Source organism: Myotis yumanensis, unplaced genomic scaffold (assembly GCF_028538775.1).
Source record: "Myotis yumanensis isolate MYYU_CA2020_CCGP unplaced genomic scaffold, mMyoYum1.0.hap1 SCAF_2, whole genome shotgun sequence".
NCBI classification, from domain to species: domain Eukaryota; kingdom Metazoa; phylum Chordata; class Mammalia; order Chiroptera; family Vespertilionidae; genus Myotis; species Myotis yumanensis.
In genome coordinates this window covers 100,028,552-100,040,806 of record NW_027223753.1, presented here as the reverse complement: position 1 = coordinate 100,040,806, position 12,255 = coordinate 100,028,552, and positions in this window count along the sequence as shown.

Below are 12,255 nucleotides of genomic sequence, written 5' to 3'. Positions count from 1 at the left end.
GCACACCTTCTGTTTTGAGCCTTTGTCCACCACAAGCCTGGAATTGCCCAACTCTGCAGAGCCTTTCTTTAGGAAAACAGATTGGAACAAAAAATTGTCCAACTTTGGTGCTTGACACCTATAAAAAGCCCACACTTTAAATAATGCTCCTAACTAATTGGTTGTGTGATTTAAGTTGGAGGTTTGTACTGTTGACAATGAATGATTCAAAAGGGGAGAAAACCAAATGTGCTGGGGAGGGTCTGGCAGGGGTTTCAAAACGCTCTTCTCGCCTCAGCCTTCTTTTAAAGTTGTGTAATGTGAAACACCTGCAAGGCACCTACCCAAACATGGGGTTACACTTATGGCAAAAGCAGCAGCAATTTACCCAGATAACTGACTCTCAAAGGCAGAGTGGCCAGGTTTCCAGCTCACACTGTCTCCTTAATCAAATGGAAACGTCAGGCCCTCCGTGCTCATTTTCTCTCATGTCCTGTGAGCCCGAATTCCTACTCAAGACTTTGACCCATGCTATAGTTGGAAGCCCTCCATGAAAATGAACCATTTCTTTGCAAAATTTTAAGCCTCTCAGGAGATAGTCAGAAACTAACATTCATGAAGGAAAATACAAAGTGAATAGGAAGGGTGCCCTCTGGGGTCAGAGATAAGACTAAGATTTAGCACTGACCCTTCAGGGTGAAGGAATCAGCCACTTCGGGAGGCTTGCCAAATGCTTGGTGTCTCTGAGGACACACCAGCCCCTCCCCGCTGGCAATCCTCCACACCCTGGTAAAATGTTCTCAAGTAACTTCAGGCTATGAGGAGCAGTCATGGTACAAAATGGACCTGGGCATTACCCAACATTCCCGAAGTATACTAAAATTTTCAAATATACTAAAAAAGTTTTTATGTATTATAAAGTAAAACTGGTGGGGATGTAAAATGGGCAGAGTATTGAGGGTCTCCCAAAAAATTAAAAATAAAACTACCATATGACCCAGCAATTCCACTTCTGGGTATTTATCTGAAGGAAATGATAACACTAATTTGAAAAGATATCTGCACTCTCCATGGTCACTGCAGCATCATCTACAATAGCCAAGACATGGAAGTAACTTACATATCCATCAATGGATGAATAAAGAAAATATGGTATATATACAGAACAGAACACTATTCAGCCATAAAAAAGAAGAAAATCCTGCCATTTGCAACAACATGGAAAGACCTTGAAGTAAAATGAATCAGACAAAGAAAAAAAAATACATTATGACCTCACTTACATATGAAACTCAGAAACAGAGAACAGATTGGTTAATGCCAGAGGCAAGGAATGGAGAGTGGGCAAAATGGGGTACAAACTTTATGTTATAAAATAAATAAGTCCAGGGGATATAATATATAGCATGGTGACTATAGTCAATAAACACTATTTTATATTTAAAAGTTGCTAAGAGAATAGATCTTAAAAGTTCTCATCACAAGATAAGACAAAAAGCAATTCTTTCTCCTTCTCTTTCCCCTTCCCCTTCCCCTTCCCCTTCCCCTTCCCCTTCCCCTTCCCCTTCCCCTTCTCCTTCTCCTTCTTCTTCGATCTTCCCTGGGATCACCCCTAAAATCTCCACCCTTAAAGCCCTTAGGATGGAGGACCCAGAGTGCACCCTCACCTTTGCCTTTGCCTTTGCCTTTGCCTTTTGCCTTTGCTCCCTTGCCCCTTCCCCCTCCTTGCAGGTGGGTTACCATTACCTTCCTCCCAAACTCCAAGGGCCCTTCCTTTACCTCTAAATCTTGTTTCCTCAGCCCATTTCTTCTACAAATTACTTCTACCTCCAATTTTATAAATTTATGTTTCCTTATAGTTTGGGTCTTGGCTCTGAATTCTTTCCTAGCCAGAACTCAAGTAATTGAAGTTCCTGAACCCAGGTCTGGTCTGACCCCACCAGTCTAATACCTGGTGCCATTCTCACACCCACATAAGACAAGTCCAGGTGATTTTGAGACTTTCATTAGAGTTGGAGACAGTGAAACAAGGAAGGGCCTAGGATAGTAGAAGCAACAGGAAAGGGACTAGGTGGAAAAATGATCCTAGGCTGGGATGCTCTGGCTCACTGAGAAGTTGGAGAAAAAGGGGTCAGGGGACTAGCCCAGGACAAGCTGCTGCTGCCTATTGTTCCCTGGTTGCAAGCCTCATGGGGGTCCCTTAGAGTTTAGGAGATGCATGCCTATTGGGGAAGAAATGGAGGAATGGAAAGGTGTGGTTTGGACATGCGCCCAGAAGGGAGAGAGTCACAAAAAGCAATTCTATGTGGTGCTGGATGTTAACTAGACTTATTGTGGGATCATTTTGCAACATATACAAATATCAAATTATTATATTGTACATCTTAAATTAATATAATGTTATATGACAATTATTATCTCAAAAATACTTAAAAAATACAATTGTCTTGGAGGGAATTATTCCCCAAAGATACTATTTTTAAAGTAGAGCTCTCTACTACATTTCTTTCATGTGCTATGTATTTATTTTCATCAATGTAAGAAGTAACAAAACTCTTTATTGGAGATACACCAAGGACTTCACACATACACATACACACATGTACTCACATGCACACACTTGGAATGTCCAGTTAATGTCAGTTTCCAAATGGGAGAATTAGACTTTTTTTCTTGTTTTATTCTTCATACTTTTCTATATTGTTCAATTTTTTTTCTATGAGCATAGGCTATTTTGAAAAATATACACAATAAAATAATTATTCCAAAGAAAAAAAGCAATGCCATTGATATTCATACACACGAAATGTCTGATGATTTTGCCTTTCAGCTAAGGAGAGAGCATGGCTACTGTGAGCCCGGCCAAACCATCCTCACAAATAGCTACATCAGCAGGGGCCTGCAGCCTACCAGTTCCAAGTGACACTGCCTGGTGTCCAGTGAGTCTACATGGGCATCACCCTCCTGCTGCCGTCACTCCTCTGAAACCAGCCTCAAAACTAGTGTGTGACCTGTGATCAATTTTACCATGAAACTTTTTTCCCTAACAATTATGATGAGATTAGGTTGGAAGGGCGTTTGGGACCTTGCAAATGCTTGAATATCAAGATTTGGTTTTCATTAAGTACACAGGTAGGAAATGGGGGTTTTCTGAATAATGGGAGGACATGAAAAAATGTTTTTGTTTTAAAAATATCTCTTCTTTAGATTAGATGATTTCAGTTGATCAGAATTCAATTCACTGCTTCTTTCTTCTAAAATAGCCAACATGCTGTTAAGCTCTCTGGTGAATATTTCACTTCAGATATTATACTTTTCAGTTCTAGAATTTCCTTTTAAAAAAATACTTTCACTTTCTCTGCTAAAATTCGCCATCTGTTCACTCTTTGTATCTAAATTTTCTTTAAATACTTGAACATGTTAACAGTAGAGTCTTAAAGTCTTTGTCTGCTAATTCTAACATCTTTGCCTTGGGTCTGTTTCCATTGACTACTTTTTTTCTGCATTATAGGCCACACTTTCCTTCATCTTCATATCTTTGGTAATGTGTTATTTTATCCTGAACATTGTAATGATATAGCATAGAAAAATCTACTTTATAAAATTCTTTAGTTATGGTCATTCAGCCCATGCCCACAGCCACTTGGGAGAGAGGTGGTGGCTCTCATTGCCCACTGCAAATGCCAGTGGCCTGCCCAATGCAGTGTCCCCACAGCCCTCCCCTCATGCTCCAGTAGCAGGACCCAGTCTCCAGATGAGCCGTTTAAAGAATGAGCTTGAGACAATGATTTAAGTGTAACATATCTTGCTTCTGGTCAAGATGGCAGCGTAGGTATATGTGGTATCTTCCCACAACCACATCAAAAATACAATTAAAATACAAAACAGCCATCATTCAAAGCCACCTGAAATCTAGGTGAATAGAAGTCCTACAACTAAGGATATAAAGAAGAAGCAACATTAAGACTGGCAGGAGGGGCAGAGACATGGAATGGGCTGCTTCCATGTGGTAGATAAAAATTGGGAGGGAAATCTTGACTGCAGAGGTCCCCCTCTCCCTGAGGAGAGAGGGGCCCCAGCCCAGGGTTGCAGTTCCAGGAAGAGAAGTCCCCATAACGTCGGTTATAAAAACCAGCAGGGAGCTCAGCTGGTGTGGCTCAGTTGGTTGAGTGTCATCCTGTGCATCAAAAACTTGCCAGTTTGATTCCCAGTCAGGGCACATACTTGGGTTGCAGTTTTGAGCCCCGGTTGGGGCATGCACGGAAGGCAACCAATTGATATTTCTCTCTCACATTGATCTGTGTCTCCCTCTTCCTACCTGCCCCCCCCCTCCCCCCGACCCAAGCAGGTCCTTGGGTAAGGAAAAAACAACAACAACCAGGTGTGTTTGTGGCTGAGTGAGATAGAGGGATACAGGAGTCCCAGGCAGTTCTTAAAGGGCCCAAGCACAGACTTACTTGGACTCACTCTAAGTTACAGTGCTTGGACAGCAGCTCAAAGGCACCAGGGACATATGGGGAGGACTGAAGTTTCTGGCATAAGGGCAAGAGTTGGAGGGGGCAGCTTTCTCCCAAACAGAAGTGGTGGCAGAGGCCATGGTTTCTTTTCAGAGCCTTTCCCACTAGAGCCGGCAGGCAAGCACCATATCTGAGTCTCCATCAATCTGGCTATAACTGTTCACCCTGCCCTGGTGATCCCTGAGACTATGCCTCCCCAACTTTTAGGACCACCCAAGCTGTTTTCAGTGGCTTTCCTATACTAATGGCCTGTCTTTCAGACTCTCCTATAATCTCTCAAGCAAGCAGCACCTGGCCTCAGCATGCCTTGTACCTCTCTATAAGTGGCCCCTGACCCAGCAGTAATGGCTGCGCCCCCTTGTTCACAGCTTGGCCTCTCCTAGGCACCTCCCAAGGCCAGCACAAGTGGCAGCCGTCTGCGATCACTTTGTGGTTCATGCTGGGTGCCTAGGCAGAACACAAGTGGTGGCTGACCTTGGCTTACACTTTCTGGGAGGCCCCAGAGACAGTGCACCAGGTGGATAGCTTCAGACCACCTCCACAAGCAGCACACTCAAGGGGCAGACTCAGTGGGAAGCAGAGCCCCACTGAAATATGTCTCTGCATAGCTGATCCTCCACAGTGGTTACAGCCAGTCCTTGCAGCTGATAATGGGGATAGATTCCTTCCATTGACATGCCAACAGAAATCGAGGCTCAACTATAACAGGAGGATTACACAGACCACAGGGGGCAGGTGGTGGTGGGACACCTGGAGCGTCCAGCTCAGGTGAACGGGAAGGTTATGCCACTGAGCCCTACAGGACATCTATTATATTAGGCCACTCTACCAAGCCCAGGAGATGTAGCAGCTCTGCCTAATACATAGAAAAAAACACAGGGGGGAGGGGGGGCTGCCAAAATAAGGAGACAAAGAAATATGTCCCAAATGAAAAAACACAACAAAACTCCAGAAAAAGAACTAGACAAAATGGAGACAAGCAATCTGCTAGATGCAGAGTTTAAAACACTAGTTATTATAAAAATGCTCCATGAACTTAGGGGAAGAGTAGATGAACGTAGAAAGAACTTCAACAGCATAAAAAAGGACATGGAAATCCTAAAAAAGAACCAGTCAAAAGTGAAGGATACACTAACTGAAATGAAGGATAATTTACAGGGAGTCAACAGTAGAGTAAATGAAGCTGAGAATCAAAACAGCGATTTGGAATAAAGCAAAAATACCCAATCAGAACAGAACAAAAAAAAAAAAATCCAAAAAATGAGGATAGTGTAAGGAGTCTCTGGGACAGCTTCAAGTGTACCAACATTTGCATCATTGTGATGCTAGGAGAAGAGAGGGAACAAGAATGGAAAACTTATTTGAAAAAATAATGACAGAAAATTTTCCTAACCTGGTGAAGGAAATAGATATACAAGTCCAGGAAGTACAGAGAGTCCCAAACAAGATGAACCAGAAGAGGCCCACACCAGGACACATAATCAAAATGCAAAAGGTTAAAGACAAAGAGAGATTCTTAAAAGCAGCAAGAGAAAGACAGTCAGTTACCTACAAGGAGCTGCCATAAAAATGTCAGTTGATTTCTCAACAGAAACTTTGCAGGCCAGAAGGGAGTGGCAAGAAATATTCAAAGTGACGAAAAGCGAGGACTACAAGCAAGATTACTCTACCCAGCAAAGCTATCATTTAGAATTGAAGGTCAGATAAAGAGCTTCCCAGACAAGAAAAAGCTAAAGGAGTTCATCACCACCAAACCAATATTACATGAAATGTTAAAGGGTCTTTTTGAAGAAGAAGGAAGAGGAAGAGGAGGAAGGGGGAGAGAAGAGTGGGGGAAAAGAAGAAAAAAGATAGAAAACATGAACAATAAAATGGCAATAAATATATTATCTATCAATGATTGGATCTAATCAACAAAATAAATGAACAGGCAGAACAGAAGCAGACTCATAGATACTGAGAACATTTTGATGGTTTCCAGATGGAAGGGGTGTTGGAGGTTGGGTGAAAAAACTGAAAGGATTAAGAAGTACAAATGGGCAGTGATATTATAGTCATGGGATGTAAAGTACAGCACAGGGACTATAATCAATAATATTCTAATAACTGTATGGTGTCAGATGGTGATCTAACATACAAGATTTGTTGGGGTGATCACTTAGTTATATAAAGTCTAATCACTGGGTTGTACAGCTGAAATTAATATAATATTGTATGTCAACTATAATTGAAAAATTAAAAATGATTTTAAAAAAACAAACAAGAAAGAAAAGGAAGAGATACCAGGAGTGCATGAGCACAGAGAAAAGGCTGTATAGGACATAGTGAGAAGTGGTTGTTTGCAAGCCAGGAAGAGAGGCCTCACCAGAAAACCCTCCCTGCTGGCATTTTGGTCTTAGATTTCCAGTCTCTAAAACTGTGAGAAAATAAATTTTTGCTATTAAAGAAGAAAAAAAAAATCCTTCAGTTATAGCAGCCCAAAGAGCACAAGAGGGTTTTCTATGTTACGAATTCTGTGTCCTGGGCCATTTTCTCTTCAGAATAAGGATCCTGTTCAGAATCAGAAGGAGGCTGGTGGTGTGCAGGGTTGGTGGTTATACATCAAGATCTGTGATATATGAGCTGTAATTTTCCCCATCTTAATGTGTTTATTATTTAAACCAGGGGCCCAGTGCACGAATTTATGTATCTTGAAAGAACTGTGGGCCGTGAGGCTGCGGTGGGCACAGAGCAGGTCTCAGCCTATCCTCCACACCTCTGCCCAGCCCCTCCCGCCGCAGCCTCTGGTCCCCTGTCTGCCTGCAGCCCTGCTCCGACCACCGCAGCTCCCACTGCTGACAGCGCCAGCCCCATTCGCACCCGCTGATGACGCGGAGTGACTGGGGCTGGGCCAGCAGCGGGTGCGAGTGGGGCCAGCGCCATCAGCACATGGGAGCGGCAGTTGCTGTCTCAATTGCCCCTCAGGAGCAGGGGGAGGTAGAGAAGCCCTCAGGGGCTATTGGGGCTGGCAGCTGCTGCTTGCACCCGCTGATGGCGCTGAGCGATCAGGACTGGTGCTGGGCACCAGCAGCAGGTTAGAGTGGCAGCTCTGGTGCTGGCTGTGGGTGTGAGCGGGGTTGTCACTGACAGCAGATGTGAGAGGTGGCTGCGGCCCCGATCACCCATCAGGAGCAGGGGGAGGTAGAGAAGCCCTGAGGGGTGATCGGGATCAGCAGCTGCTGCACGCATCTGCTGATGGCACTGAGCAATTGGGGCCAGCGCCGGGCGCCAGCACTGGGTACGAGTGGGGCTGACGCGAGCAGCAGGTGCAAGCAGCGGGTGGGATCGCAGTGCGGGAGCAAAGAATTTTCAGTAATCACCAGAGGCTCGCCCCAATGACAGTGACTGGAGCCCCGCCTTGGTCTGGTGTCCCTGCTCACCTGCTCCACCATCGCGCTGTGGCCAACGCCTGCCATGTTCCGCGTTCTGCCGCCTACTGCTGATGCCCACCATGTTCCGTGCCCGCCCCTCATTGTTCGGTTGTTCAGTTGTTTGTTCTGCCGTTCGGTCTATTTGCATATTAGGGTTATAAATATATAATGGCTCATTACTTAACAGAATTTCAAAGACTTTCTGAAGCCAACCACCTTCTCTTTTCCAACTTTAGAGACCTGTCTAACTTTGGGTAGATGTGGCATCTTTCCAATCCACCTGGCCACCAACCCAGAAACTATGCTTGGAAAAGGCTCCCCAATAATTCCTTTGGAAAAATTGTGAAATATCTTAGTCAATGCCTATCCCACACAGACCTGTACCTCATAAGGTGTTTTACCAGGCCCCTGAATTCTATGTCTACCTGCTTTCCTCCACCCATTCCATCAGTGATCTTTATTTAGCCAGCTGTCACTGAAAAGATAATTTGATACAGAAACTCACACCAGGCCGTAATTGTCACATCTCCCTAGGGAGGCACTCACAACTAATTTTAATTATAGCATTATAAGGGAGTGACTATAAACATAGGACATTGAATTCAGATATCCTGGATTCAAATTCTGGCTAGATAATTTGCTACTTTGGGCAAGTAATTTAATTATTTCTGTGCCTTGGTTGTCTCATTAGTAAAATTATGGTAATAATAGAATCTATCTCAGAATGCAAGGATTAAGTGAGATGATATACATAAAATGCTCAGAACAGTGTTTAATGCATAGTGAGTGCTAATGAATGCAAGCTATTTTCCAATTTTAGAAATTTTTTTCTGATTATGGAAAAATTAGAAAGTAAAAAAATAGAGGAAATAAAAAATCATAAGCCACCCATTTTGATGCATTTTCTTTTAGTCTTTTATTTGTCCATATATATATATCTTTTAAATTAAAATTAGGATAGCAGTGTGCATGCTACTTGTACTTGCCATTTTCCTTTCCCATAGCCTTAATTATTCTTAAACTGCAATCTTTTTAATGGATCCAAACTATTCCGTTGTGTGGCTGGACCATAATTAAATCAACTAATTTCAGACCTGAAGCTCAGTTCTCAATTTTCACTATTACAAATACTATACAATGAATGTCTTTATGTCTGTTGGATGATATCCTGCTTATAAATTCCAAAACGAACAGTTATGAAGGTAAGGGGCATGAGACTGTTAAGACTTGATGCATGAGAATGACACCTATAGAGACATCCCCTTTTTTATAAAATATATTTTTATTCATTTCAGAGAGGAAGACCCTTTGAAACCTGGACAAGCCCTGGCCAGTGTGGCTCAGTTGGTTGGAGAGTCTTTCCATACACTGAAAGGTCGCAGGCTTGATTCCTAGTCGGTGCACATGCTTAGGCTGCAGGTTCGATCCCTGGCCTGGTCATGACCTGGCTATGGTGCATGCAGGAGGCAAGTGATGAATGTTTTTCTCACACATCGATGTTTCTCTCTTTTTAAAAAAAATATATTTTTATTGATTTCAGAGAGGAAGAGAGAGATAGAAACATCAATGATGAGAGAGAATCATTGATAGGCCGCCTCCTGCACGCTCCCTACTGAGGATCGAGCCTGCAACCCCAAGCATGTGCCCTTGACCGGAATTGAACCCGGGAGCCTTCAGTCCACAGGCCGACACTCTATCCACTGAGCCAAAGTGGCCAGGGCCGATGTTTCTCTCTCTCTCTCTCTCTCTCTCCCCCAATTCTCCTCTTTCTAAAAATCTATGAATATGTCCTCAGGTGAGGATTAAACAACAACAACAAAATAAAACCAAAATCAGACTTGTTTTTGTTTCAGTAAGAACATAGTCTGGTTTTGAATACTGGTGTTCCTGATGCCACTCAGATCACCCATGTCCTCTGCCTACTGTCCACCAGCAGTGCACCGAGTTATTCAGACTGGAAGGTTCTGGCCTTTCTCAGTCTACAAAGCCAAGACACTATACCAGTACTTGGCATAGTGCCAGGGTCCCGTGGCTGCTCTTTGGGTTCTTGGTTGGTTACCTGGTTGACTGGTTAGCATTTACCTTGTAAGATATCTGATTGTGGGAAGCCCCTTCAACTTGCTTAGCTATCATCTTCATCACCAGAATTTGCTGAAAATGTGTTTTGCATTTTCCTCCTCATCCTGGACTTCTGCGGTTAGGATCTCAGTTAGTGAAGCCCAGCAGAAAAGGTGATGACTCTCTAACCATGTGACTTTGCACAAGTTTCCACAATTTTCCCGGGCCTCAGTTTCTTTACCTGTGAGCGAGGTGACTGGCCTGGCCACCATCGACAGTCAGTTTCAACTCTCAGGCTTGAGATCTCCATGAATTTCCTGGTGGCTCTCAGTGGGCTGTTAACCATTGGCTTTATGAAGTAGATAAAAGCCCACATTCTTTTGTTTATAGACAGAGGTAACCCCTTTGAAACTCTCATTTGGTCACCAGGTTAGGAAGTCTCAGACGAGGCAGCTGATGTTGCCCATTTGAAGACATGTCATCAACTCTGTGTGGATTTTCCTTATAACAGTCCCTCAAGCAGAAGGCTCTAAATAAAGTAGCCCCCGGCCTTGTTCAGTGCCCCCAGTGGGCTACATGGTCCTATCAGGTTCTACCTGCCCGTCTGGTTTCTTCACCACCTTCCCCAGGAAAAGGTTCTCAGACTCCAAGCCTCTGATCCACAGCCACACACCTGGATAAACTTCAGCCAAGTGAAGAGAGACGTTTTGTGCCTCCAACTGCCTTTAAAGCATAATTGATGTGCATTACCAGCCATCTGATGTCCAACCCAATCTTTCTTTCACCAGGCCTACCAGGGAAGGCTAGTGCAGGGAAGACACCCATAATCCTTCCTCTTTAGTGTATCCCAGTTATTCCAAAGGAAAGGATAGTGTTTTCCCCTTTGCTCCTCTAATTGCAGCAGCTGTTGCCCAGCCTCATCTGCATTAAGCTAAATATTATGTCTTTGTAACGTTTTTGATCTTCATTAATTATAGCTCAGGAAAGCTGACAAAAGCAACCTGTCTCTTTAATATAAACAAGATTAATTGCACGGTTCCTGCAGAAAATGAACTACCAGTAGTTTAAGAAAAAATGTTTGTCTTTAAGCAGCCTTTGGATGAAAAAAAAAAAAAAAGAAAGAAAACTGTTACAGGAAGTGCTGGAGCTGCCAAGTTACTGTGCCCGTGAGCCTCGCCCTCATTATCAAACCAAGCAAATGCCTGTACCCATGCACTTTCATCCTCCTCCAGGCTCAAGGAAAAGAAAGGCAGGATAAAAAAAAAGCACCTTTGTACAAAGAAGTGTCTCTGAAGTCTGGAATGTACGCTGGCTGTTTGAAGACAAGATTTATACCTGACACCTTTCCTTAAGCTCATTGTTGAGACTCGTCTGTTTTCAAATCAACCGCAGACTAGCTGCTTGAAGTACTTCATCTTATAACGACCACATAATCTAAGATAAATACACAGGGGATTGCTATCACTTTCATTAACAACCATGAAATAGTCCTTCCTTCAGCAGGTAAAACAAAATAAAAACAGGCAAATGCACTTAGTGGGCTGAGGTTAAAAGGCCTGGTGGAGGAGGGTTTGCTTGGGCAGAAGGCAGGGGCAGAGGGCAGGAGGGCAGGAGGGCAGCTGGAGGGCATCTCACAGCCTCCCTCCTTCTCCAGGACAGTTCACTTAGAAATGGGAAGGCCAGATGTTGGGCTCTGGTTTCTCCTAGTGCTCCCCCTACAGATAAGTGGCTGAAATCTAGTCCTCAGGCCTCTGCAGGTTGGTCTGCTGGAAGGCCAGGAGGCCTAAAAGCCCAACAGTGAGGCTTCTGATAGCTTGAGATGCTGTGACCGTAAGGCCAATCAGAAAGATCAATGGGGAGAGTGAGCGCTTCAGGCCCATGGCTGGATGAGAAAAGACACTAGGTTTGGGGCAGGATGATGACACAGTTTGCAAGAGCATCTAAGGGCTATAGCCATGTAGTGAGATACCATCCTCCTGTGAAGTAGCCTCTGAGGCTGGTGGAGAGGCAATTGGAATTGGCACACACAGAGAATGGGACACTCCTCTCAAGGTCATGCTCAGAAAATGGGCAAGTCAGAGAATAATTTGTGTCAACATCTAGTTCACTGTCTTCTCATGAATTCCTGCCTCCGAGGACGTGTTGGAAGGATGCCGAATGAGGTGTGTACGGAGGTGGGAGTGACTCAGGGGAAGCAAAGGCTTCAGCGAAGCCAACAAGGTAAAGTGTGGGCAGAGGGGCCAATGATGCTCATGTAGCCTTGGTTCTGAGCCTAGGAGACTCACATAGCC